At 36.5% G+C, this 24293-nt stretch overlaps 1 long non-coding RNA gene across 8 annotated transcripts in view; it reads right to left on the bottom strand.

Annotated features, from left to right (window-relative positions):
* Positions 1-994: 994 nt before the first annotated feature.
* Positions 995-24293, bottom strand: part of LOC137851214 (uncharacterized) — a 61849-nt gene continuing 38550 nt past the window's right edge. For all 8 annotated transcript variants that reach the window (XR_011093073.1, XR_011093070.1, XR_011093068.1 and 5 more), the window contains 2 exons: positions 24022-24087; positions 995-1423 (listed from right to left, as the gene is read on the bottom strand). This is a non-coding gene — a long non-coding RNA (uncharacterized lncRNA). The remainder of the gene's footprint in view (positions 1424-24021; positions 24088-24293) is intronic.

The raw sequence follows: 24293 nt of genomic DNA, 5'->3' as shown, positions 1-24293 counted from the left end.
AGATCTATTATACACTGTAAGTAACTGCCAGTGATACAGGCTGGTCTTATTGTGAATTGAAGGGTTAAAGAATGCAACATTTGTACTGCAGGCTGTTGTACTTTCAAGAGATGTCCTCCTGCAATTACTTGTTTTATAGAACACTTTAAATTCAAGGAATTAGTTGGTACTGCAAAGAATAAGGGTCTGAGGGGAGAAAAAAAGTTAGCACTGTGAGATTAGATGATATGGTAACAAGCCTGCACCCTGGAGTTCTCCTTTCAGAGACAGTGTGGGACCTATGGGAACCTTGCTCTGTAAAGGTTTATTGAGAATTGGTGTCTCTTCTTCATAGCCAGAGCTATGAAAGATGATCGCAGAGAGCCAATCATACCCAATAGTCTAGTCATTGTATACACCTGATGCTTCTTTGGAAAGAAGTTTGACAGGTGTCTAGTAATAGACTCAGAACTTACAGGGCCTTCACATGTCATATCATGTGGAGATCCCCTGCTGTTTGAGACCATAAGTAACACAAAGGTATTTGCCTTCTCAATCCATTTTCTTTGCTGTAAAAGAGAGATTCCTGCAGTGCTCATAGGGATAGGAGAGATGTAAAGATAGCATAGATGCAAGGTATTCTTTTTCTATTAATACTTTTCTTTTACTTTTTCTATTAATATTGTATAACATCAAATAATATGTATTTCTTTAATATAAGGCATGCAGCTCTGCAGGTGTGGTAAAGGAAAATTATTTGAGGACTTTGTTTTCTGTCTGTCTATAACATGCTATCGTAAGCAGGGAAAGTAAAAATATATATGTTTGTTTGTTTGTTTGTTCGTTTTGGGGGGATGACATCCTTACCTGATTTCTGCAATATATAATAACTTTCCAGTTTTTAAACATCAATATCAAAACAAAGAAAATAAATTCAACAAAGAAATTCAACTGCAGACTTTTTTATTTATTTTTTTATCTTCCTTCTTAATAATAATAAAAATAAATAATTCAGTTCTTTCAAGAGACAGCAAAATAACTACAACAGAAAGCTAAGAAACAAGATCCTTGGAATCATTTTCAATCCTTTATTAATTATCTTTCTCTAAATAGCATACCATACAAGTACAAGGTGAATCTAGCTACGTCATACATAAAATGATAATATTCAAACATAGGGAAATTGTTAATATTAGCAAATCCAAATATGAAATCTTTCAAGAATGTTTCATCTTCATATGTTGACCACAATACTTAGCCAAGAACTTCTCCTCTTGATCTACTTAAAATGTATTTGGAGAAACAGCAACCTCATTAAAATCATTCCACTGAGTGTCATAGGTTCTCAAGCGAAGCAGAACCACTGCATATCCTCATGAAAAGGTCAATGTTGACTCAGATTCTGTTTCTTTGATCTAAACTCATCTCAAGATCAATTTCAATTCTAAAGGAAAAAAAAATATTAACAATTTAAGGTTATTTTTATCATTTAATTGTTTACACATTTAATCTTGTTTATTATTAAGTGTGAGTACTGTTTATTCAATTTGCTATTTTTTCTGCTTGGCCTACTGCAGAGAAAACCGATGATGCAAGAGAAGCCATATAACTAAAAAAAAAAAAAAAAAAAACACACAAACAAAACACTGGATCATAAAATTTGCTAAATCAGATGTTAGCAATTGCCTCTTCTATCCAAAAAGAAAACAAACAAAAAAGCACCCCAATATTCTTTAATCTTCATTACTATTTTTCTTTACAAGAGCAAGAAGTGTATATGACGTACTTTGACCACTTCTACTCTATGCGTTAATAAAGTATTTAAATTTAATGTGTCCTTCTGAATGACAACTTGCTTCTCCTAGTTACTAGTTAGTTAGTAGCCAAGTAAATAGTTAGTTGGTAACTAAGTAACTAGTTACTAGTTATTAACTTGTTAATAACTAGTTACTTAGTTACTTTCTCTGAAACTAAACAATTAATAAGCTAGGAGTTACATGAGTTATACATTATTCATTCAAATAAATAGTCAATTTTAAAGAGTGTTTGTTTGTTTGTTTGTTTGTTTAAAAAAAAAAAAGGAATAGAGACAACTGCTTTTAATATAAAGCCTACACTAGTCACAGTCTCTTTAAACACACGCAATTTGCATAAAGGAAATGTAAGCAAAGGTATATTATAGTTATTTATGTTAAAATAAATGAATGCGTGGTTCAAACAAAATAATGAATCCATGATAATTTACTGATAAACAGAGGGAAATAAAAATATTACAGTTCTGTACTCTGTATACAAAAAGTATATTAAAGTTCTCCAACAATGCTAGTCTTACCAATATTTAAGAATCTTCTCTCTTGGACTCATACAAAAGTTACAATACAGCTTTAAACTTTCTCAAGTTCTTTGGAAAATATTCAGTGTTCTCATGGGCATGTCAAATAATTTTCCTGACACTTAGAAGAAAGCAAGACAATGGGCATAGTCAAATTTTAGTTTAGCCATGACATACATAGAGATATATGAGAAGCACAGATCAGTTCTTATTTCTTGATTTAACTTAGATTTATTCCAGATGTGGGCATTTGTAGCCAGAAGGAGACCAGAATTATTCTCCTATAAAAAATGTTCTTTGTGAATAATGTTTGCAGTCATTTGTAGGAACCGTGGAAAAGCTGCATATCTTTTATTTATTTATTTTCCAAGAAATGAAGTACCAGGATGATACCAGGATACAGATGTAACAATAAGGTCAAAATAGGCAGGAACAGACACCCTTTCTTTATCAATGCAAGAAAACCCATGCCCTTATTATAGATACAATCTCTCACAGATGAGCCATCATTCTTTAATTTTGTATCTCATTCTCCATATTTGTTATTTTTGTAGATTTTAAGCTCTTAAATATAAGATTGTCTCCTACATAATGCTGGTATAGCACATATCCTCCAGCCTTAAGGGACTGACAAAAAAAAAAAAAAAAAAAAAAAAAAAAAAAAAAGTTGTATGTTCTCTAACAAAAATACATAATTTTTTAAAGGATCAAAACTTACCATAAGAATGTCTATTCTGTGTTACAAATTTTTTACTGAAATGTAGCTTCCAGTTTTCCACATAGAGGGACACTTATTTTAATAGCATGCTGGTATTAACTTCTGACAAAGGCAGTAATTTATTTTGAAGTTTTTCATGATGTCCAAAGAAACTCCAAAGTAAACTCCTGTTTTTATTTGTAACCTAATCAATTCCTTATTTTATAAGACTCTACACCAAGCTACCTAATCCTACTCAGAAAAAAAATAAAATGAGAAAATAGTAAATTCATATTAGTCTTCACACAGAATAGCTGCAATAAAGCTAAAATCTAAAGAAAGCCTGCTAAAGACAACATGCCAACTCATGAAAGTTTGTTTCATTAATAATTCTTTTTCAAGTCTACAACTTTGCATGTTTCTATTACTTTGTAGATTGATTTAACTGATCTTAACTGCTTGAAACTGAGGTAGCTACAAAATAAACAAACAATCAAACAAACAACAACAACAACAACAAATTTTCAAGTGAAGACTAGATTCCATTCTGGGAGAATTTCATTAAAAATTCAAGAATTCCAGACATTAATACTTGCTGTAGGGATTTCCATAGACATAGTAGGAAGGGAATGGCACCTCTCTACAGTGAGCATGGAAAATGGTGCTGTAAAGTTTCTGTTTCCCACCATGCAATCTTCACAATTACCTATTAATTATATTTTTTGGTTGTTGTATCAACCCCAAACTGCTCTAAAAATATTTTTAAGGACAATTATCTAGCAAATCTAGAAGAAAATATTTATTGTTTACAAAATAAATATCAAAAAGAAGACTAGGAAATGGACTGGGAGGAAAAAACAAACAAACAAACAAACAAACAAAACAGTAACAGGATATACAGCAGGAGGAATGATTTTGCTTCATGTTGGAGGTGCACAGCTGGGAGACATGCTATTCATTCATTTTCATTAAAATGCCTTTGGACAGTTTAGCTATTTTTATTCATCACATCATTTTTAATAAAAGAAAAAGAAGGAAGAAGAAGGAAAGGGAAGGAAGGGGAAGGGGAAGGGGAAGGGGAAGGGGAAGGGGAAGGGGAAGGGGAAGGGGAAGGGGAAGGGGAAGGGGAAGGGGAAGGGGAAGGGGAAGGGGAAGGGGAAGGGGAAGGGGAAGGGGAAGGGGAAGGGGAAGGGGAAGGGGAAGGGACTTGGTTTCTACTGTGATAGAACCCAAGTTCACCAAAATCTGGAAGTGGAGCGATCTCACTTTTCCCTTATCCGTTGTTTTTAGGATAAGTTCTTTCCTCCAGCTCAAGCTCAGCGATTTTCACCGGCTTTCAGTTTTATTCACACTTCTCAATCGCCTCTACATTTTCCTCCAGAACACTTTCTTTCTATCATATCTTGAAGCTTGTTTATGGGACTCTTCACAACTACAAAAAGAACTTTTGTTCAATTCAAGATTTTGTTGAAATGAACTCTACTTTCTTCTCTTTTAATTCTTGTTCAGCTCACAGTTTGATACTTTTTCTAGCTGTATGCTGAGAAAGTACTCTCTGAGAAGAAACTGTCTGTCCTTTCCCCTGTTATGCATCCTCTGCTGTCTCCACAATGTTTGACTTAGAGCTCATCAGCCAGAATAAGGTAAGCAGGAAGCCTTCCCTTCTGTTTTCCTTCTGGCTATGTTTATTAGCAAGAAAAAATATGCAGTGTACTGATGGTACATGGTGAAAAGATACTATCACATCCATCACAGTTTTCACCAGTCTTTCTAGATTCAGACTGCTGGAATAGATATAACTATTTGTGCTACTATAAGCTGACCATTCAGCAAGTTTAGACTATTTGCTCTTCAGTGTGCCTTGAAACTAGTGGCTTTAAACTAGGTAAGAAGGGGGATGGGGCTGAAGCAAGGATTGTTGGGGCTGTGCCAGGGGGAGCAATGGCAAGGCCGGAGGATAAGGTAAAGGCCCAGCTGAAGTGCATCTACACCAATGCATGCAGCATGGGTAAGAAACAGGAGGAGCTGGAAGCCATCGTGCAGTGGGCAGGCTACGACTTGGTTGCCATCACAGAAACGTGGTGGGACCAGTCTCATGACTGGAGTGCTGCGATGCCTGGCTATAGGCTCTTCAGAAGGGACAGGCAGCACAGAAGGGGTGGCGGTGTGGCTCTCTATATTAGAGAGTCTTTCGATGTTGTAGAACTCGAGGCTGGGAATGACAAGGTTGAGTCCCTTTGGGTAAGGATCGGCAGGGACAACAAGGCTAGTGTCCTGGTCGGGGTCTGCTATAGACCGCCGAACCAGGATGAGGAGACGGATGAGGAGTTCTACAGGGAGCTGACAGAAGTTGCGAAATCTTCAGCGCTTGTACTCGTGGTGGACTCCTACTTCCCTGACATATCCTGGAAGCACAACACAGCCCAGAGAAAGCAGTCTAGGAGGTTTCTGGAGAAAGTGGAAGACAGCTCCCTGACGCAGCTGATTAGTGAACCTACCAGGGGTGGTGCCCCGCTAGACCTTCTCTTCACAAACAGAGAAGGACTGGTGGAGGATGTGATTGTCGGGAGCTGTCTTGGACAGAGTGACCACGAAATGGTGGAGTTCACTATTCTTGGCAAGGCCAGGAAGGGAACCAGTAAAACCACTGTATTGGACTTTCGGTGTCGAGAGGCAGGAGACCTTTTCTCCATTAACACCAGCGACAGGACCCGTGGGAACGGAGTTAAGCTGAGGCAGGGGAAGTTTAGGCTGGACATCAGGAAGGGGTTCTTCACAGAGAGAGTGGTTGCACACTGGAACAGGCTCCCCAGGGAAGTGGTCACTGCACCGAGCCTGACTGAATTTAAGAAGAGATTGGACTGTGCACTTAGTCACATGGTCTGAACTTGGGTAGACCTGTGCGGTGTCAAGAGTTGGACTTGATGATCCTTAAGGGTCCCTTCCAACTCAGGATATTCTATGATTCTATGATGCTATGATTCTAGGGCTGACTTTGGGCTGCTCAGGACACTAGTTGGTGGAATCCCTTGGGAGGCGGTTCTGAAGGGCAGAGGGGTCCAGGAAGGCTGGGCACTCTTCAAGAGGCAAATCCTAATGGCGCAGGAGCGGTCTGTTCCCATGTGCCCAAAGATGAGCCAGCGGGGAAGAAGACCAGCCTGGCTCAACAGAGAACTGTGGCTTGAGCTTAGGAGAAAAAAGAGGGTTTATAATCTTTGGAAAAGAGGGCAGGCCACTAGGGAGGACTATAAGGATGTAGCGAGGCTGTGCAGGGACAAAATTAGGAAGGCCAAAGCTCATCTGGAGCTCAATCTGGCTACTGCCGTTAAAGATAACAAAAAACGCTTTTATAAATACATCAACACAAAAAGGAGGACTAAGGAGAATCTCCATCCTTTACTGGATGCGGGGGGAAACTTAGTTACAAGAGATGAGGAAAAGGCGGAGGTGCTCAATGCCTTCTTTGCCTCAGTCTTTAGCGGCAATACCGGTTTTCTCTGGATACCCAGTACCCTGAGCTGGTGGAAGGGGATGGGGAGCAGGATGTGGCCCTCACTATCCACGAAGAACTGGTTGGTGACCTGCTACGGCACTTGGATGTGCACAAGTCGGTGGGGCTGGATGGGATCCACCCAAGGGTACTGAGAGAACTGGCAGAGGAGCTGGCCAAGCCACTATCCATCATTTATCAGCAGTCCTGGCTATCGGGGGAGGTCCCAGCTGACTGGCGGCTAGCAAATGTGACGCCCATCTACAAGAAGGGCCGGAGGGCAGACCCGGGGAACTACAGGCCTGTCAGTTTGACCTCAGTACCAGGGAAGCTCATGGAGTAGATCCTCTTGGGAGTCATCATGCGGCACTTGAAGGGCAAGCAGGCGATCAGGCCCAGTCAGCATGGGTTTATGGAAGGTAGATCCTGCTTGACGAACCTGATCTCCTTCTATGACAAAGTGACGCGCTGGGTGGACGAGGGAAAGGCTGTGGATGTGGTCTACCTTGACTTCAGCAAGGCTTTTGACACCGTCTCCCACAGCATTCTCCTCAAGAAACTGGCTGCTCTTGGCTTGGACTGGTGCACGCTTCGTTGGGTTAGAAACTGGCTGGATAGCCGGGCCCAAAGAGTCGTGGTGAATGGAGTCAAGTCCAGTTGGAGGCCAGTCACTAGTGGTATTCCCCAGGGCTCGGTGCTGGGGCCGGTCCTCTTTAACATCTTCATCAATGATCTGGACGAGGGCATTGAGTGCACCCTCAGTAAGTTGGCAGATGACACCAAGTTAGGTGCGTGTGTCGATCTGCTCGAGGGTAGGAAGGCTCTGCAGGAGGATCTGGATAGGCTGAACCGATGGGCTGAGGTCAACTGCATGAAGTTTAACAAGGCCAAGTGCCAGGTCCTGCACCTGGGGCGCAATAACTCCAAGCAGAGCTACAGGCTGGGAGATGAGTGGTTGGAGAGCTGCCAGGCAGAGAAGGACCTGGGAGTGATGGTGGACAGTCGGCTGAATATGAGCCAGCAGTGTGCTCAGGTGGCCAAGAAGGCCAACGGCATCCTGGCTTGTATCAGAAACAGTGTGACCAGCAGGGCTAGGGAGGTGATCGTCCCCCTGTACTCGGCTCTGGTGAGGCCGCACCTCGAGTACTGTGTTCAGTTTTGGGCCCCTCGCTACAAGAAGGACATCGAGGTGCTTGAGCGGGTCCAGAGAAGGGCGACAAAGCTGGTGAGGGGCCTGGAGAACAAGTCCTACGAGGAGCGGCTGAAGGAGCTGGGCTTGTTCAGCCTGGAGAAGAGGAGGCTCAGGGGCGACCTTATCGCTCTCTACAGATACCTTAAAGGAGGCTGTAGTGAGGTGGGGGTTGGCCTGTTCTCCCACGTGCCTGGTGACAGGACGAGGGGGAATGGGCTTAAGTTGCGCCAGGGGAGTTTTAGGTTAGATGTTAGGAAGAACTTCTTTACTGAAAGGGTTGTTAGGCACTGGAACAGGCTGCCCAGGGAGGTGGTGGAGTCACCATCCCTGGAAGTCTTCAAAAGACGTTTAGATGTAGAGCTTAGGGATATGGTTTAGTGGGGACTGTTAGTGTTAGGTTAGAGGTTGGACTCGATGATCTTGAGGTCTCTTCCAACCTAGAAATTCTGTGATTCTGTGAAACATTAAGAGCAGTAAAAGATTTTTGACTGCATCCAGTGATTGAGGACCTTAACTGTGTGAGCTCCACAAAGATCATAATTTGAATTTATAAGAGCACATCTCTTTCTGAATAGCTAAGCATTTATTTGTGAATGGGGGACAAAGAAGAAACTGGATAATACAGAACCATAAGAATTTTTACTGTTTATATAATTTCTTGTAATATATATGAGCTTAAGCAGATGAAGTTATTCTTAGTAGAAGAATTCTTAACTTCCCCTTAGTATTTGTTTTATTATTCCCTTTCTTGAGAAGAATGAGATTCCTATCTGCTACTGATTCAGAACCTCAGCAAAATCTCCTTTTATGCCTAAAACCAGGGATTGCCTCTGCTCACGCAGGAAAGAAATCCAGAATACAGGAATAAATATCTACCAACATAAATAGTTTTTCTTCTTCAGAATCCTAATTAATATTCTTCCTTTCATCCAACTCTTCATAAAACCTAATGATTTCTAAGCTGCTGAATGTCCAGATTCCTCTTATCATGTTGACAAGTATCACATTTTGTCCCCTTGTTTCTAGTTCAAACTGCTTCTAGTCTCATGTCTAGTAATTCATTTTAAATACCTTAAGGATAAATACCTTTTTATTCTGTATTTGCATGTTACTAGCTTAACATAGGCTTATGACAGAAGTACTATGATAAGGCAAGTAATAAGGAATAGAAAATGATTTTTATTTCCAGATTAAAAGACATACCAGTAGCAGTTCTAATGGATCAGATGATAAATTTGCAGATTTAATTAAGTACACATTAAAACTTTGATTTAAAAAAATTGTCACTGGGCCTGGGCTTATTAAAAAAAAAAAAAAAAAAAAAAAGTCACTAAGTATAACATAGGAAAACTATTTAGAAAGTGGCAGAAATGAGTGTAATGTTTCCAAAGAAATAGAAAAGTAATTATTACCAGAGAATTTTGTCATGAAAACAATTTTCTCTTCTACACTTTATACTAGTGAGGTTAGAAGTAAAGCTTGATTTAAATACAAAATTCATTAAAATGCTTAGAGACATTGCTACTCTGGATAAACAGAAGCAGAGTTAAAAGGAAAGGTGAGGCTCTTATCATGGACTATGCATGTGTATCATATAAATATATGAGAACTCTGATGCTCAATATTTAATATACATTTCTGTTTATCACCAGCATCATTATGAAATAACAGTATGAAAGCATACTGTTATATCTTGTAAAGGACACTTAATATAGAGCAATAATTAAAAGTAGGTTTTATAGACCAATTACATATATGAAATGTTCAAATACATGTCATTCTCCAAAACATTTCCTTCTTGCCCTAATTTTCAATATTGGCATTCACAGAGAGGATAAGCCTACTTGTAAACATTCCCATAGTCATGCAACACATAATAGTTTCAAGTGACACAAGATAGAAACATTTTTTTTTTTATTTGACAAATTGACACTGACTGGTGCATACCCCACACATCAGAACATGCCTGGGGACAACTGGCTGGAAATAGATCATTGTGGACATGCTGGATGTGACAACTTGGATAAGATGAACATGAGCAAGCAACATGCCCACATGGCAAAGAAAGCCAAAAGCATCGTGGGCTGCATTAGGAGGAATGTTGCCTGCTGGCCAAGGGAGGTGATCCTTCCACTCTCCTCAGTACTGGTGAGGCCACATCTGGAGTACTGTGTCCTGTTTTGGGCTCCCCAGTATAAGTGACATGGACATATTGGACAGAGGCCAGTAAAGGGCCAAACAGATCATGAAGGAAGTGGAGTATCTCTCATATAAGGAAAGTCTGAGAGAACCGGGACTGTTCACCTTGGTGAAGAGGAGACCCACAGGTGTCTTGTCAATGTATACAGAAAACAGAATTTATCTAATGGGGGAAATAAAGCATATGGAGACAGATTCTTCTCAGTGGTGCTCACTGGCAGGGCACCTCAATGATTCTGTGATTCTTCATTGCAATGGAAAAGAGAGAAACAAAACAACAGAACAGAATAAAACAGAACAGAACAAAACAAAATAAAACAAAACACACTGCAAGTTACCAACAGGAGTTTAGTATCATGTTTCTTGAAGTGTGAATATTTACTACAAATATTAATAAAAATACATGCTTGGCATCAAACTTGTAATAAATATTCTTGCAATTTATAGAAAAATCCACAGTTTCTCTAGTATGGGAATTATTAATTCAAAATACACCATCCAACTATAAAATAATAAAATTATTGATATTAAATAACAAAACATTTTTCAGATCAACTAAATACATGGAACAGAAATAGCCAAAATCAATACAAGTCTTGTTTCAGTAAGCTTTAGCCAAACCAAATTTTTACTATTCTTGAGGCTTTTTTTTTTTACTCTTTCTTGTCTTAACAAAAAATGTGAAACGATTCTAGATGGTAATTAAAGATGAATATGCCAACACTCACATCTGTCAAAACTGTATCAACCTCAGCCACAAAGTAAAGGATTTTTCCATACTGCAGTACTGTTGACGTGGCAGCATGAAAAGATTTCACTGTATTTCCACATGAGGAAAAATTTTAGATAGAAAAATTATTGGTAATGGCATTTGTTGTTTTCTTGCTCTATCACTATGCACAAATAAAATCTCTTAAAGATAGCTCTATTTTTATACCCACCACTAATCAGAACAGCAAAAATTTCTCAAAACCAAAAGGTCTTGTCAATCAAGAAAAGTATTAATACAGCATCTTGCTAACATGTTTCATAGTCAAAAATTCCTGAGTAAATTAATATCTAGAAATAAGCACAGAGATATCTAGAAATCAGCCTAGCATAAAGTATATTATAAAGAATATAATAGGAGAAAGAAAAATAAAAATGAGCAAGACAGGAAAGATACAAATAGGTGAATTAAACTATATGTAAACAATATTTCCCTAATTCATATTTGCTTTTCTGTTTGCAGCTTGCTTATCAGAATTCCTTACATATATAAGAACATTCATACATACATATGAATAGGAATGTATATGAAGATGCACTGCAAAGTAGGGTGGAAATAATTTCCAAAGAAAGCCGTGTATATTTATTTAGTAGTACCTACTAAATATAAATATTGGCTACCTGGCTTTCTTAGTGCTCTTGATGTTAAGATGCCATTTCAAGTGTTTTGTGTTTTTTTTTTGTTTTTTCCAGAAATTAAGGAAGACTTAGAACAATCTGTATAAACCCAGAAAGAAATCTTAGAGTACAAGGCCTCAAATATTATGTTGATTTATAACTGTGAAGTGATAATACAAAAAAAAAAAAAGTATATTTTATGAAAATATATATATAATTCCCATCTAAATAAATGGAAGTGGCTTAGAGTCTGAGCATTGTCTAGCACAGATTTTCACTATGAGAGAAAATAGATATATGATAGAAATTTGAATAAATGACTAGAAGACACTAACTTTTATACAGTGAAAAAGAAGGGAAAGTAATGAAAGGAATAATAATTATAATAAAATACTTTAACAAGAACCTGTTTAGAAAGTATGGTGCATATGGGTTACTTATTAATTTAAAATTGCAGCATACTAGATTAAGACAAAAACAAGTAATAGTAATAGGGTTGGCTAGAAATAATTGTTTTGCAGGGAAAGTGATTGCAAAAGATAACTAGAATTATGAGATGTAGAATTTGATATAGGAAACATGCAATGGAAAACTCACCTACCTGCAGGAAGGAATAACAAGGAGTCAAATACATCCAAACTACAGATTGAGAATAACCTCATTGTAGTAGATTATTTTTTTTGGTAAATCCTGAAAGAGGAAAACTAACCATGGTCTTCTTTGTATTTTGTTAACTTATCTTTTCAATCTTGTCTTGGCAGATTTTCTATCTGGTTTCATACTAGAAAGTAGGATGGCACCAGATTAGTTACATGCTGAAAGTGCAGATGGCAGAACTGAAGCTCAGCTGTTCAAATGAAAGAAAAGAAGATTTAAGGAAGTAAGTGGACAAGACCTCATAATGGCCTTGATTGACGTGCCTTTTTGCAACATTGTAAGTGCATTTTTACTGCTTCTCTTCTATGGAGATTTCTTTGAAGGACAGGGGTACACCAGGAATAGAGGATTTTCACTTACAACAATAATTAAATTAAACCTAATCAAACCATTTTATTATTTTGTGCTGAAGGCCAATATATTTAGCATCTCCTTCCATGCATAATAAATTACATTAGCTCTAGGCATTTTCAGAATGCTGATTTGTTAAAGATGTTCATATATATTCAATGGCATTTTTCATATTATCCAGGTAAATATAACCAGTTGAATCCTTTTGTTTTTGAAAGGAAATAAAGTATTAAGTTAATTTGGTTTATTTTAAAGATAAAAATTATAAACCTATCCACTGATATGTCTTTTACACTTGAGACTTTGCTAAGGTCATTCCTACACTAACACCCACACTGTCTTTCGCTGCAGTTTTAAAATAAGAGGGTCAACATTTTAACATAAGAGGCTCGAGGAGAGGAGAGGAGAGGAGAGGAGAGGAGAGGAGAGGAGAGGAGAGGAGAGGAGAGGAGAGGAGAGGAGAGGAGAGGAGAGGAGAGGAGAGGAGAGGAGAGGAGAGGAGAGGAGAGGAGAGGAGAGGAGAGGAGAGGAGAGGAGAGGAGAGGAGAGGAGAGGAGAGGAGAGGAGAGGAGAGGAGAGGAGAGGAGAGGAGAGGAGAGGAGAGGAGAGGAGAGGAGAGGAGAGGAGAGGAGAGGAGAGGAGAGGAGAGGAGAGGAGAGGAGAGGAGAGGAGAGGAGAGGAGAGGAGAGGAGAGGAGAGGAGAGGAGAGGAGAGGAGAGGAGAGGAGAGGAGAGGAGAGGAGAGGAGAGGAGAGGAGAGGAGAGGTCCACAGACTGCAGAAGTTAAGTATTTTGCATAAAACATATCAGTACTCATCATAACAATAATTATTCTTGAAATGGCTTCATTATGTGTTGGAAATATTTTGCATAAAAACATAAAATATTTTTGCATAAAAACAAAGTAGATGGGATACAAAATGTTTCTACCAACTATGTCCAAAACTACGTATGAACTACCCACAGTATAATATTTCCCGTGTTGAAAATATTGCATTTGTATAAACTGACTTGCATATCAGTCAACAATTCCCAAATAATATTAAGAAGCTTTGAGTCTCAAATTTCATCTGGCATATTCAAAATTTCTTTTAATTTTGCAACGTGAAAGTATGCAAACAACTGAAACTGTATCTCAGTTTATTCTAACTCCCTCTATTGTATCCAAGTTTTGAGAATCTCACATATTGTTTCACAGATTAACCAATACGGAAATGTACATATTTATATGTACATAAAAGAATTATCGAAAATCTTATTTCTGGCCTTCCATCCCAAGTTTTATATCATGTCTGTTGTTACCACCAACTTTTTCAGGTCTTAAGGGCTACAAAGATGGTGAAGGGCCTAGAGGGGAAGATGTATGAGGACCGGCTGAAGTCACTTAATTTGTTCAGCATAGAAAAGAGGAGGTTGAGGGAAGACCTCATCGCAGTCCACAGCTTCCTCACAACGGGGAGTGGAGGGGAAGGTGCCAATCTCTTTGGTGAGCAGTGATAGGACCTGAGGGAGTGGTGTCAAGATGCAACAGGGGAGGTTCAGGTTGGACACCAGGAAGAGGTTCTTCACCAACAAGGTGGTTGCACGCTGGAACAGGCTCCCCAGGGACGTAGTCACCAAGCCTGTCAGAGTTTAAGAAGCGTTTGGACTATGTTCTCAGTCATATGGTCTGAATTTCTGGGTAGACCTGCGTGGAGCCAGTATTTGGACTCGATGATCCTTGTGTGTCCCTTTCAACTAGGGATATTCTATGATTATATAATTCTATGACTTTTAAAAATTAAGCTTGTTGATTTCAAAATTTTTAGAGGCCACTAAGATTTTAATTTATATAATCTATAGTAATGTTTTCTGGAATATTAGTCATGTCTATGGAACAGTAGGAAAGAAGGGAATTAAAAATGAGATTCTGTAAGTTCAGAACAGTAAGCCATTAAAAATATACAATGAAACTGAATCTGAGGTACAATTCTCATAAAGAGGCAGTGCTATTTTTGTAATATTTTTGTCACAAATATATGAGATAAAAATGCATTAGATTTATGTCTTGAGATATTCACACCTATATATTGGGTTGTAACTCAGTTTAAATTGAGTATATCACTATTTTTGTATTTAGAATCTATAGATCTGGTACAGTATTACTTGACAACTTCTTAAACCAACCTGCAACCCCAATCCTTTAGAAATATCAGAAACATAACATAAATAAATAAATAAATTGCTAAATCAGCATGTAGCAACATGATTATAAGAAGGATTTCTCATCAGCTTCTGGTTTATGTTATATTAATATCTGAAAAAGCTATTTAAACATTAAAATTAATACATCATAAAACAATAGAAATACTTCATATAAAATAGTTTTATTTGAATCACAACTACTCACAATAGCTATGAATATCCCCATTCAAATTGCTACCATGAATACTGTATAAAATGAGAATAAACTAAAAGTAAAATTAGAATACTCCTTTATAAATTACTATATGTCAAGCTAACAAATGGTAGACTTGTCATATTGAACAACTAAATGTCTAAATGATCATTCAGCACTCATAGTGTAGGGAAAAAACACTAGCTTTGTTGGCTATAAAGCAGTTGCTCGATTTTTCATACTGTCATTCTGCTCTATTAGCAAAGCCTAACACAATTAGGTATGAATATGCAGTAATAACATGCAAATTGTTCCCTCTCAATTGCCCCAAGGCAGCAGTCTCAGCCTTTCAAAGCTTGATTTCTTCTACATCATTACAGGCTTGGCATAATTCATCAGAATAAAAAAATACCTCAGCCTTATTGCATGTGGCCAGCTAGTAAAATCATCAGTAGTTGTTAACCATTCTCCCTCAATAGGTTTGTTAGCAACGCTGTCCCCAGCTCCCTGCCACTCCTGCACTTGTACATGTTTCCCTTGGGTAATGTTAGACACTACATTTGAGCCTGCCAGAACAATTAACCCTACTGTTAATTAGAATGAAATGTCAGGCGCACAGATGGTACAAGCTGGCACCCTGCCATCCTGCCAACTGCTGCTGAAAGCAGCTACCCCACTGCTGACAGCTGTTCAGCTATGTCCCAAACCAGCAGATGTCAAAACTTTCCAGCTGAGGAAAGCTAAAAAAGCAATGATGGGGGTTTCTAGTCCCAGCAGTAATGATGACTGTTTTACTGTTATTGTATCTATTACCTGTTGTCATACTGTACCCATCAAGTGGAGTCATCAAGCAGCAAGATACAAATTAAAAATACCGAAAGTCAATAATTGTAAAAGTGCTTTTCAAGCTAATTCTGTAAAACTGTCTCTCTCTATATATATAAAAGAATGGAAGAATGAGAAAGAAACATACCTATATGATGATACATTGTATTAGAAAGTATTATTCTAAATATTTAAATATTTGTACAGTGGAGTATGAAAATCTTTCCTGAAGACAATTGTTAACATATGAACTCATTTCTTCAAATCTTAGTAACATGAGCAATTTTCACACATTATTTGCCTATTTTATTTTTTTTTAATTGTTTTGAGATATGAAACAATGAAGACAAAGTTTCAGAAGTCCAACTGTACCTAAATTCTCTCATTGCCTAAGCAACCAATAATATGAATTTAACGCTAAATATGTGAAGGAAAGATCACAGAACTTCTTCTGGAGTGAATCAGGATTCTAATTCTGGCAACTATGCTTTGGTTACTTAAATTCCTCTTTGATTTTAGAAAATCTGCTTTAGCTTTTAATTTTTGAAAATTTAAAAAAATATAGTGGAAGATACCATTTCTGCAACATGAGAAATTCTCCCTTATGTTCATAGCTGCATAAAGATAGTAGAATGAGTACTTTCTTCAGGATTTCTTTACAAATATTATATCACTTAGCTTTTGACAATAATAATAATAATTAAACAAATTAGAAATATTTAAAAAAATAATATTGTTTCTTATATACTTATTCTAACCAATTGTTCAGCAATTAAATGATTTTTACCAAATAAAAAGGAATACAGAATAAAATACTATTATTAACATAATTATGATATATTTGTTTTACCATTCAACAAGATTACACTAATATCTGTCAAAAAAAAAATAAGATCCATGAATTATAAATTTTGAGCAAATGACTTCAGTTGCCTTAGAAGTTTTTGGGAAAGAAGTTTTTGAAAAGAATTTCTGTAAAGTTAGAATTAAGGAAAAAATATATGTAAAATATATAAATAACAAAAATCAATTAAATTGACTTTTTTTTTTCTCTCTGAATACACATTTCATATATTCCTATAGACATGCACTTTCAAATGTATTGTTTCTGACTCTGTCTTGTCAGTCTATAAGACAGGTATCTGTCCATATTTATTATGTTTATATTTAGCATAAATGCCTCTGATTTAGGTTCATTTGGATTCATATATAGGCTTATGTGGTGCTAGTAAGAAAGTAATTTTTTACTTATTTTAAAATTAGTTTGGTTCTGGTTTAGATTTTTTTTCTACAGTTAGGTAGTTATATACAAACTTTAGGAGAAAGACATAATATTAAGAAATAAATGTAACATATACTTAGTTCATCAGATTGCTAATGGTTCGTTGAACTTACTTTGCAGTCAGAAGCTTCATATAAATATCATGTACACTAAAAAGAGGAAAACAAATATGTGCTAACAGAGGATCTAAGGCACTTGTTGCAGAAGGCAGTCTTTGATACTTATACTAGAATCTTGCCAGATATGGCAGCTCTAGCTAGATACAACTAATAACTGTCATGGATAAACTACTCTACAGTAGTTCATAAGACACTTCAGACACAGTTGTCTTCAATGACCATAGTAAAATTTAAATCTAAGGGTAGGCATCAGCCCAATTTTTCTAAAGAACGTAACTGATAAAAGACTCTTGTTTCGCTTCCTTTTTTCACGTCATGAAGCTTTTCTAAGATATTGCCTGTCCTTTATATGGTGTGGAGATGCTTGTTGGAGGCTTCATGTATTATTTTGGAAGGCATACCTTTCAAGAGTGTAAGAAGAGAATTTAGGATTAAGTTGTTCCTGCTTTGTCTGGACATGAAAAGAATTTAGTAGGAGACCTTGTTGATACGGTGTATGTTTGCAGGCAGCTGTTACTAGTCACAAAAGCCCATTTGTTATTTGTTGAGCTACCATTAACCTGGATGTACAGTTTGCATTGTACAGCCACGTATCTTCATATAATACTTCTGATGCAGACAACATGCCTGCTAGACAGAAAAGTAGCCAGGCATACTGCAAAAAATCAAAAGGGAAGGGAAGGGAAGGGAAGGGAAGGGAAGGGAAGGGAAGGGAAGGGAAGGGAAGGGAAGGGAAGGGAAGGGAAGGGAAGGGAAGGGAAGGGAAGGGAAGGGAAGGGAAGGGAAGGGAAGGGAAGGGAAGGGAAGGGAAGGGAAGGGAAGGGAAGGGAAGGGAAGGGAAGGGAAGGGAAGGGAAGGGAAGGGAAGGGAAGGGAAGGGAAGGGAAGGGAAGGGAAGGGAAGGGAAGGGAAGGGAAGGGAAGGGAAGGGAAGGGAATCCAGAATTAAAATATTGGCAGCTTCCCCACACAGACTTTGCAGTAAAGTTTCAGTGACTCTCAGACAGCCTCAGTGCCGGCACCCTCCCTGTTACTGAGCTGTCTGCAAGCCTAGACTCTCTGCAAGACTGCAATTCCACCATGACCCCACAGCAGTGCTGAAAGTCTGAGGTCCTAAGCTGTACTGTCTGGTCAAGTGGTATTCAGTACCATGCATAATGCATAGCCTGTGGCAACAGTCAACCTGCTAATAATGGTCAACACAAGGTACAATTGTAACACCATGTCATAAGCATCATATAAATGATGAATTTTCTGTATCCTATGGCCAGGACACACTAGAATCCCCTACCAATTTATGATATAAGCTGGGCAAAGACCTAGTTACTGCACCAAAAGGTCCTACCCAAAATTCAGGGTCTGTCAGCAAGTATCAGGACTTCAGTTATGGTTCCTCTGACACAATGACTCTTAGACCTGTTTGACAATTGTTTGGCAACACAGGAACTTCTGCTAAGACTCTCCCAAGTCACCATCTTCTCTGAGTTTAGACAAAATACAAGAAGAATTTGTACTTGATAGTTTTGGTTTCCCTGGCTCTATGAAGCTGGAAAATTTGACTGGACAACATATCTCTTTGCTTCCCAACGGAAAAAGTAAATTAACAAATGAACAAAAAAGACTTTAAGCGGATCCTTCAGACATTCATTTTCCCTTTTTTCTATCTCCTGATTCGACCTATGTGGTGGTAACTCATTCAGTCAGCTCCCACATGAGCCAGGACTAGTAAGATCTCCCACTTTTCCACTTTAATCAATAATTTCCCAACTAACTTCCCCAGCCAAGGAGCAGCACTGACTCATTTTGATACAGCTCTTACCCCTTTCTCCTATCTTTTTATCCTGAACATTTTAACTACCCCTCTCTTCAACAAGGAAAGTTTTATGCAAGGGCAAAATATACCGTATATATGAAATAAAAAAGAACACTGAAATTATTATAACTAGATAAACATCCTCACAGGAGGTTCAAGATTTAGGACAGGGAATTATTATTTCACAGATAAAGAGAAATATTGCTAAAAGAAAGAAGGAAATAAAGTAACACTGATCTAAGAAAGATTCTCAGAAACATTTCTTCTTTTTATCACAGAATAAAAGTAATATCAAAGAAAATAATATCAAAGACAGTAACCTCTTTTCTACAGAATTACTTTAAGAAAATTTCAAAGTTCAGAATTGGGCATTACTCTTTGCAATAGCAAGAGTAATGCCTCAGTACCACACATACTTCTTGGCTAACAGCCTAGTGAAATTGAAGTCAAGGGTTAAAGGGTTAAATTTCTGATGCGTCTTGTTGGGCCAAGATTCAAGTAAACTATACATAAGATTATTGTTGTTGTTTATTTACTGTTTCTTTCACAGAAAAAAAAAAAAAAAAAAAAAAAAAAAGGAAAGATATGGTAGAGCTCATCAAACTCACTAAGAGATTCTCCATTTTAAACAAGTTTCTTTCTCAACTTTAGTAAATGAAAGACAAAAAATTGATTTGAAAACCTTCACAGAAGTGCCTCCCCCACCCCACTTGCTGCTAACAAAGGTACTTGAACTAGTGCCATCTCACAAACAACTGTCAGATGTTTCAAACCCACACAGTTCCTCAGGGCATTCAGTACATTTATACGAATCAAGGACATTGGGTATGTGCTTTGGATCAGAGGGTTGATAATATGCATACTGAATGCATCTCAGACATAAAGGATCTCATTTATGTTCTCAGGGTATAGTGCTTCAGGCACAAAACAAAGTATTTTCTCTGGGATTCAAGCTGCACATACCTCCCTATGCACAGCCTCTTTTTGCAATGTATTCTCACTGTATCTGAGACAGTGTACATAGTCCCTACCATGTTTTTGATCAATACATGCACTACACACCATATGGAGATTACTACAAAACAATATAATAATAAATACATAAAAATTAAAAAATAAAGCTTTTGTTCAGAGCTCATTCAAAGACTGAACTTTTAAATACTGTAGGCAATGTCTACTAGTTAAGCAGTTCCTATTAATAATTACTAATTTTAGTGAATCTGACAATTAGTAATTATCTTTACTAAACACTTAAAGAATTCCTTACAAGCTTTGAGTGTCTCAAATAAACCACCAACAGCAACCATTTAAGCCATTTAAACATTTCAATCTCAATGTACAGTACACGAGCACATATTCTGAACATGAGATCTATAAGCTGAAGGAAAAATGAAATTTCAGTGGTTACCATCAATTTAAGTCTATATTAATGCTGTAGATTTTCTTCAAGTACTGGCTTAAATTAGAGTTGACACCTATTTCAAATCATGCATTTCTGAAATCCTTATTAATAAGTCACCACTATTTTAAAATATTCATCGCCAAAATTAGGTCAGATGATTAAGGGATTATTCCTACAAAGCTTGAAATTTAGAGTGTCTGAACACCCACATTTTCAGTGACTTAAGTGGAACTTCCTTGAAAGCTACATGATCTCGTGGATTAAGGTTAGGCCTGGGAGCCATAAAGTTCTGAGCTCTGTTTCCTCTTATTTACTTACATTACATTACATTAACAATTTTTTGTACTTGACATTAGTACTATTTAGTCTGAAATCAGGTTTATATATATTTATATTTATATGACTGATTAGGACACTGGAAAATTTATGATGTTAAATGATATCCTGAAGGTGTGAGAAACAACATAGCAAATTCACCTCTAGCATTCTGTATTCTCTTCAATATCAAAGTGTGCATGTAAGTGCGTGGTGCAAGAGGTGGGAGAGAAGAATGGGGACCCTTCTAATTCTGAATCTCTGTTTATGTCCCACCAAAATCAAACAAAAAAGAAAGAAAACATCATTTGAGCATTGAAAATAAGTGTACATTTAGTAGAAAATTAGTGGTGGAAGACTGGCGAAATAAAGTGCCGATCTGTACAAGGCTTACAAATAATAGATATATTTCATATTGAAAATATCATGTACTTCACAAAGAACCTATGTACTGTCTAGGCAGACCTTTTAAAAATACGGACATTCCAAAAATATATTAATTTACATTTCAAACTTTGACATAAGAATTTTTTTCTCTGAGCAGTATTTTTATTGAAGATAAGAATGTGACATACTTCTCCCCATCACCTCACACTTTTTCTAATCTCTTCATGGAGCCAAAAGGATTTCCACTAAACTTTTCCTGCTTATACTAACAAGATCCTGAATTCTACAATAATATTCCCCTTCCTTTTGCAGTAGCCAATTTCTTCTTCTCCAAAAGGTCATTACTGAGTTACAGGATGTGTTCCTGTCCCTCTTAGGGTTTATACATAATACCTCATAAACATAAAACTAAATGGATACTGTGGCTAGATGACATATTTCAATAACAGGAGATTATTAAATTGAGAATTGCTATCTATTTGGTATATTCACAGATTAAATAAATATGCTGTACAAAACATAACATTTACAAAATACACTAACAGACATAAATATATATACATACAGAGAGCAACAAATTGTATGTACATACAGACAAATACATAGCACATTATAAATATAGATTAATGCACTTTAGAATATTTAAACTGAATAATTTCTGACAAATGATCTAATCTACCAGGAAGGTTTAAAGGTTCCACATAACTACACATGTAAGTATGCCCTTACTGCTGACCTTACAATGCACTTAGTATCTTGTACTTCACTAATGCTGTTTCTACCACTACAAGCAATTTATTCTACCTCACGTTCATCAAGTGCTCATAAATCAGCATTAGGCCACTTTTTTTTACTGAGTTGCTGATTTTTAGCCAGCAGACATCAGCAGCAGTTGGATTCAAAGCCTAATATTGGCACACATATTGATTCTAATTAGTCTAATTAGTTCATTACACTAAAAATCAAACAGACCATTTATTACATTCCCAACTAATGACATATGATCAAGGATTTAATATGATAATGAGCAAGATCAATTATCACTCATAAAGGAAGTCATTAACAAGTGTAAACACTGCCAAACTGAATACCATTACAAATTATGAAGTCATAGCTAGGTCATTTGCATAAGCATACTAATTTTATTTCCTGATATTCCTTCCATTTAATACTCTGACTACCTTTCATAAAGCTCCTTTTTTTTTTCATGAGATTTGATTCATTGCTGTAAACTCAATTCTTACTGTCAGTAATACAATTGTTCACTACATAGTCCTTAAACTCTGTGCTATTAATTCAAGGTTCAAGCACACCAGACGATGTCTATGGACTCTCAGAAAATATTATGGAATATTACAAGACGGAAGTGAGGTTTCCAGCTGTATCAAAGCAGATCCAGGACTATTTGTCTACTGGGGAAAAGTTAAGAACTACCTTCTTTGTGGTCTGGAATATTTCACACACAAAATTGAGTGTATGATTGAAGTCTGTCCTGCCCCTGTTGTTTAGCAGTATTAAAAGAAGGAATCAACATCCACCAGGGCATTTTCACCTTACTGTAGAAACTGCAGAATTAAAATTTTTAAAATAAAATATACAACTTGAGCTCTGAGTAGTTAAATATTCTGTTCTCTTTAAAGTCTCAGTACTTAATTCTATTTGAATTTCTGCAAGGTCCCTGTCACAATCATTATCTATTCAGTATCTTACAGTAACATCCAAGATGTCAATCAAAATCATAGCGATTATACTTTCTATTATAGGAGAATTATATCTACATGTGCACAACAATCAAGAATGTAAAGTATAATACATCAATTTGCAAAAATTACTTTTCTCCCATTTTAGTTTATAAAGGTTACTTTGGAATACTTTTACTATGCACATCCCTATACCAGATTTTATTCATTTGCTGTATTTTTTATAAGAAAATGGAAGAAGTCTCCATTCCGTTGAAGATTTTTAAAGAAAAAGCTATAAATCCCACCAATAGCCCAGTGACTTGATGTTTAAATTCCATGGGTAGAGGGAAAATTGAATTTACTAATACTCAGATTAGAACTTCATGCAAGAAGCAAAAGCTTTTAAGTATAAAACTAAATTTTTAATTCAAAAGATACCTTGCATATTGTGAGGATAATAGTCTAGAAGCAGCACATTATTAATAGATTTAACAGCGTTCAATCTATATCAAGGTGATAGGCAACTCTAGGTATGTTTGTCTGCTCATCAATAACAGAAAGCTATACCTTCAGATTCTTTGATTAACTTTCTTACAAGGCCTCAGTCTTGGATAGCGTCATCAAAAAATATTCTGCACTTTGCAGGAATAAACTCAATGTTGTCAAATTCTAGTTTTTCCATAACACATATTAATATATAGGTGCTTGTTCCTTCTACTAAATTTCAACGTAAATAAATACGCATTAATAATTCTTAAGTTAGTGCATCCCTGTACCAAATAATTCAGGAAATGTGCAAAACATGAAAAAAACTAGCTACGTAACTTTGCAATCATAAAGATTGGAACAGCTCTTTAAGGCACTGCAGAGCCAAAGCTGCCACATCCACTATCCATCTCCATTTAGTTTGAGATTGGTAGAAGTTAACTGATATATAGCTGGGTCATTAGCTGTTTCATGACTTCAGGTTTTATGTGCTTACATGCATTAGAGCTTATAATTTTGTATATATTTTTGCTTAGTACTTAATTGGATATATTCTGGATTCTGCTATTTAAATAACCAGGTCACCGATTTTATTCAATACATACTTTCTTAATGTCATTTTTATTCTACTACAAGTCCACTTTTTTTTTCTTTTTTTTTTTCCACACTTTTTGTTTTTCCTTTCTTCTCACTTCTACTCATTTGATCATCCCTTCCACTTCTTTACTCTGAATCTTTACTCCATTTACTCATTACTCCATGCCATTTTTTCTCTCTCTCTTTTCCTAACATATCTCTGTGCCTTAGCTGCCAAATCAGTTTGTGCTGGCTTTAAATACAAATGAAAAATTGTATTGAATTTGAGTATATGTTTATATGTACACCAGAACACTATTTAGATGTCACAATAAACACTGAACTAATTATTGGCTACTATTCTATACAGTATTTACAGGAAAGATTTAGAAGAAAGATTCATAACACCTTTTTTGTTTTGTTAATAAATGAATAAATAAACAGACAAATAAATAAAAGCTATCAGTTATCACTTACCACCATAGGAAGGGAAGCTCTGTGCCATGGTCACAATGACAGATGTACAGTCTATTTCTCTCTGACCTAGAGAACGAAAAACAAAATATCACCGTACAGTTCAGACTGACTAAACAGAAAACAAAAGGTGGGAACAGTACTTAAGTAAAGAAAATAGAAATAAATTCTGACAGATTAAATGTAATACATAAAAATGTAATACATAAAAATACATAAAAACATCTTAACTAGTAATGAAATCTAAAGATTAATATTTATTTCCAAAACATCAG

This window comes from Anas acuta, chromosome 2 (genome assembly GCF_963932015.1).
Source record: "Anas acuta chromosome 2, bAnaAcu1.1, whole genome shotgun sequence".
NCBI lineage: Eukaryota > Metazoa > Chordata > Aves > Anseriformes > Anatidae > Anas > Anas acuta.
The sequence above is the reverse complement of the archived record's forward strand: the minus strand, read 5'-3'. Positions and strand labels throughout refer to the sequence as shown.